A 5,969-nucleotide genomic window follows, 5' to 3' on the forward strand; every position below is an offset into this window, starting at 1 on the left:
TGAAATAAATGGTGTATCAAATGTGTAAAATAAGGAGACCATTCCCACAGAAGCAGATTCATCTATTGAATACATATTTGTTGAAGATTTGTTATGCACCAGTCACTGAATTAAGCTCTGAGGATACGTCTGTCAACATGAAATGCAGGGTCCCTGTCATTAAGAGCATTATTTATTCTTAGGTGATCCTCTTTCCCAATTTTGTGACAAGTAATATGGTATGGTAGCTGTGACAAATCAAGCTGCACTGATGGAATCAGGCAACAGCAATTAACAAAACATTTTCTCTGTTCTTTAATTCTGAGAATGTATCATTATGCCTTAAGGAATTCCAAGAGAAAAATGAAAGGTTGTATTTATATTATGATAATTTCTAGCTTAAATAAATAATAAGCCAACTCATGTTGTAGTAGTGTGAGCACATATAGTGAAGCCACTCTAACTGAGATTGAATTCTGACTTCACCATTTACCAATTCTGGAACATTTCATAAATTACTTGACCATTCTGTGCCTCTGTTTCTTTACCTATAAAATAGAAATAATATGGTTGTAAAGATTATGAAGTAAATATATATAAGATCTTTAGTGCTTTGCCTAGTGCATAGAAACCATTATAGAGGTGCCAGTTATAGTAATAAAAATACAATGCCAATAATAATAATTACAACAACAGCAGTGTTAGTAGGAATAGCAAGAATTTCTCCTTCTAGGAAATCTTTACTGATCACAGATTCAAAACTTTACAGAAAGAGAAAAAAGAAATTCCTTGGAGATGAAAACCTCTTCTATTTAATATACAATATGAATTCTTCATTCAACTTCTCTTTCTTAGATTCAAATTATTAAAATCATATCTTCCCAAGTCAAATTATTGTGTTCCATTGATACCAAAATCACCCTAATTTCAGAGATACTAAAATGTGAAAAAATCAAATCTGTTTTTAATCAGTATTTTCTATTTGCACTTTACAGATAAGGTAATTCAGAAAAATAAAAGTTTATATAACTTGCCCAAGGCCATAAGCCTATATAAGGATTGAATCAGAATTCAATTTCAGGTAGCCTAGCTCCAGCATCCCCATCCACATATATCTTTATGCATACATAAATAACAACAGAAATATTATTGAGAACCATCATGTTTTGGTATTCTGGAATACATGTTGTCATATGTTGAATTGTGTCCACCAAAATGATATGTTGAAGTCCTCATCCTCAGTACCCCATAATGTGACCTTATTTGGAAATAGAATCATTGTAGATGGAATTAGGCAAGTTAAAATGGAGTTGTACTGGAGTAGGATAGGACTTTAATCCAATATAACTGGGTTTCTCATAAGAAGAAAAGAGGAGAGAAAGAGAGAAGATGGTCATGTGAGGACAAAGGCAGAGATTGAGTTATGCCACAAGTCATTGAACGCCAAGGATTGACAGCCACCCCAAGAGCCATAAAAGAGGAAGAAAAATTCTTCCCTCTAAACTTCAGAGGAAGCTTGGCCCTTCCAATAAGTTGATTTTTGTACTTCTAGACCTAGAACTGTGAGACAACAAATTTCTGTATTTAAGTCATCCAGTTTATGGTACTTTGTTAAAATAGCTCTAGGAAACTAAGAAGCATGTATATATCATTTTACAGTTTGATTTCTTTTTTCATTAACAACATACTAAGTTTGTTCTGTTGCAGTTTGCTTGAGCTACAATGAGATTGAATGGTGACTAAGACACATACATATTACTGTGTGGCATGATTTTCCCTTTACTAATATATTTAGAGAATATTTCCATGTCAAAAATTTATATCAAAAAATCATTCTAATATTTAATTTGACATATTTACTATGACTTGCTTAACCAAATTCCTATTACTGGGCGTTTAGGTTATTGGGATTTTCACTCTAAGAAAAAAACACTAATGCTATAATTTTAAATATATTTTCATTTCTATGTAGGATGAATACTTTGAAGTGGGATCATTGCATCAAAAATAAGTGTTTTATATGTTTTGCTGAATTAATTTGCAGAATATCATTCCACTTTAACATAATTAAAATTATTTTGGATTCAGAATAAAAGAATAGTTTTTGTGTGTCAGATATTCTATTATAAAGGGTCATCATTTCAGTTTTATACTATGTAGAGTACCCTAGAAGTATCACTTTTGTCACCTGATACCCTCCCAAAATACAGCCATTATCCTGATTTCTATCCTCATAGATCTATTTTCCTCTTTTTCAATTAGATAAGTGGAACTATATAGTATGTGCTCTTTTAGTGTGTGCATTTTTCCACTCTTTTTATGTATAGATTTTTTTCCCATTAGACTTGTGGGATTCATCCCTGTGGTTGAATATAGAAGTTAACGCTCATTGCTGAATAGTCTTCCATTGTGTCAACTGACAGACATTTATAATTCGTTACACTTCTAATGAAAATTGGAATTCTTTCCCTTATTGGTTATGAGTATTGTTGTTATTAACATTCTAGTTTATGTCTTTTACTGAACATATATATTCATATCAGTTAGAAATAAAATAAGGAGGGAAACTGTTGGGTCGTAAGTACGTATACAGTTTTTATAAATGGATGAACTAATTTGCACTTCTGCCAAAAGAGTATGAGAGTTCCATTTATTCAATTTTTTGGCAACACTTGGGGTTGTTATTTCTTATTGTTAATATATTCTTATGGAAGAGCAGTGATATGTCATTGTGACTTTATTTGCATTTTCTTGACAAACAGTGAGATTGAGCCTCTCTTCATGTGGTTATTAATCATTTGGAGATCTTGTTTATTTGAAATGACTATCAAATATCTAATACATTTCTTTATTGATTTTTTCTTTTTGATTTATTGAATTTTTAAATATAATCTGCATGTGAATTCTCTGTTCAATATATGTATTGCAACTATCTTCTCCAATTCTGCAGTTTGCCTTTCCGCTGTTTTAATGTTTGTCATGAATAGAAGTTCATAAATTATAATTTTTTCTAATTTATTAATTTTTCCCTTTATGAATAAATTTTATCCATTTTAGGAAGTCTTTGCCTGACACAATACCATGATTATATTCATCTATTTGTTTATCCTTGAGCCAGTACCACACTTTCTGAATATTGTGGTTTTATAATGTCTTGCTGTCAAGTAAATTAATTCTTCAAATTTTTTTCTTCTTCAAAATGTCTTATATTCTCTTGGCACCTTACATTCACAGCTAAATTTTAGAATCAGCTAAACTGTCATCTCTCTCTCTGTCTTTTTCTCTCTCTCTCTCTCTCACACCCAGACACTCTCATCCTCCTAGTATTTTGTTTGAGATTCTACCAACCACAAACAGAAAACGATTTTCCCTCCGTTTACTAGGACTTTTATGGTTTTTCTCAATTAATATTTATCTTGAATAACTTTTGCTAGATTTATTTCCAAGTGTTTATGTACGATAAGGTTAATGATTCTCTTTTAAAAATTGTATTTTCCAGTAGTTGGATGCAAAAAACAAAATTGATGTTTGTTATTGGTGTTTCCAGTGACCTGGTTAATACCACTTATAAATTCTGATAATCTATAGGTCCTCTTCCGTTGTTTAGATACACAATCACATTGCAATGTGAATAATGATTTTATTTATTACCTTCCAATCACTTCCTTTAGAAGTGATTTTATTTACTGCCTTCTAATCACTTCTTTCAGAGTCCTTTCAAGAATGAACACAAATTGGAGGGATTTTATTCAATTGTAAATTTGTTTTAATCTTTCTCAGTTCCTCTTCTTATCTTTATCATTTCTGTTCTTCTAAATTCTTGTTTTCTTTCCTTTTATAAACTAAAATAATTGCTATATATAGTGTGTTTCATGTAACTTAATTTGTTTTTTAGAAAAAGCTCATAAGCCTATCCATCTGGGCCTTATATTTTCTGGTGTTTTCCCTATTTATTTTATATAATTTTACTTGTTCTCAAACCTATCTGGGGTTAGAATTGAATTTCCTTCTTTCCTCTTATGAATCCTCTCTTTAAATATAATCTTTCCCCCATTTTTATCACTAACTGAATAAAGGAAATAATATCTATTGGGGAATTTTAAGATTATCTTCTTGATGACCACTTCCTTTACTAGAGAACTAGATTAAGTAATTGGCATACAATAATTCAGCAGTTTGAACATGGTAATACTACAAAATTTTCAAATAAATATTATATAGCAACTTTTTCCCCCTTTTTATGGGTTTATTTCACACAAATAAAACTTGCAAAGGAGATACATATTAATTTTCTTCACTGCACAGCTGGGCATTGGGACTGTGCCTCTGACGGCCAGCTGGACTGCTCTTCCTACGATGGCTTTGCATTTTTGGAAGAACCGTTGTGAGCAATCTCAGCACAGTAAGATTTGTTGCTCATCAGTACCACTTCCAGCTCCTTGACATGATGGAACTTTCAGAAATGTGCTTCATTTTCTTGTGCTCCCATAACCAAGGTTGGGTATCAAGATCTGGCCCTTGAATCATCTCTACACCCCGTTGTCAGCACCTCTGGGTTTCCTCTAGTTACGCTTTAATTTTGACATATCGGTTTGTTTATGCTGGTTGAATTTCTTGGTCCTCTTTTTGACGATCTTGGGTGTCATGAGGTATCTGAGGGCAGCCACGATGCTGGGTAACTGATGGCTGCTACAAGGCAGCACTGAGGAAGAGAGAGTGTGGCAGAACATCTTAATATTGAGTGTGGAAAAAAAATAAGTGGGGCTGCTCCATTGATGTGATGATAGACTGTAGGTCCAATACACTGAATGTTACACCCTTGAGTTGGTCCATGAGACACTTCTGAGAACCCCATTGGAAATCTAAGAAGCAGAACTGAAAAAGTCACTGTTAGTCCATCATCATTTAGCAGATGATGCATACCAGACGATTGCTTCCATCCTCTTACACAGAATGTTTGTGGTCTACTTGCAGCCAAATTTATTCTCCTAAATATCAATCTACCAAATGTTCCACCATTGTTTAAATGTTTGTAAAGAAGTGCTATTGTGTGCATATATGGGTGCATGTGTGTGTGTGTATGTAGTATTATATATAAAATATATTAATATATATATATTTAACCATTTATAATGAACAATCTAGTATAAAGAGTTTAACAAGAACATTTAGGAAAGAGGTTTGTGATTCAGAGACAGAGAAATGACACTTTGAAAAGTGTCTTCAGTTTAGTAGATGGTTGTTGTGCCAAATAGAAGACGTTACAGACCCCAGAGGAGTCATGATCTTTTAATACAGTCTTCTTGGGTGGAATCTTTTGATTGAATATTTCCATAGAGATGTGACCCACCCAGTTATGGGTGGGGACTCTGAGCATATTATTTCCATGGAGATGTGTCCCTGTCCATTCTGGGTGGGTTTTAATTAGATCACTAGAGTCCTTTAAGGGAGCTCACAGAAACAAGGATCTCAGAGAAGCTGAGAGAGAACACTTTGGAGTAAAGCTAAGATACATAATCCAGAGTTTGCCCCTGGGAGATGCAAATTGCTGACACAGACCCAGACACTTGTAGAGGCAGACAGACAGATGTTTGAAGATGCTAAGCTAAGAGATGAAGCTCAGAGTTTGCACCAGAGAAATTAAGAGAGGATTCCCAGACACTTAGAAATGCCCCAGGAGAACCAAGCAGAGAGCTGAGAAAAGCTAAGAGAGACAGAAGCCCAGAAACATTTCAGAGAAAGCCATTTTGAAGCAAAACCTGGGAGCAAAGGACCAGCAGACGCTAGCCATAAGCCTTCCCAGCTGACAGAGGTGTTCCAGACACTATTGGCCTTCCTTCAGTGAAGGTTTCATCTTGCTGATGCCTTAGTTTAGACACTTTTATGGCCTTAGAACTGTAAATTTGTAACCTAATAAATTCCCTTTATAAAAGCCAATCCATTTCTGGTATTTTGCATAATGGCAGCTCTAGCAAACTGGAACAGATTTC

At 33.8% G+C, this 5,969-nt stretch overlaps 1 pseudogene; it reads right to left on the reverse strand.

Moving 5' to 3' along the window:
* Nucleotides 1-4,263: 4,263 nt before the first annotated feature.
* On the reverse strand, nucleotides 4,264-4,709 carry LOC119506836 (annotated as a pseudogene).
* Nucleotides 4,710-5,969: the final 1,260 nt, after the last annotated feature.

This window comes from Choloepus didactylus, chromosome 12 (genome assembly GCF_015220235.1).
Source record: "Choloepus didactylus isolate mChoDid1 chromosome 12, mChoDid1.pri, whole genome shotgun sequence".
Lineage (NCBI taxonomy): Eukaryota > Metazoa > Chordata > Mammalia > Pilosa > Megalonychidae > Choloepus > Choloepus didactylus.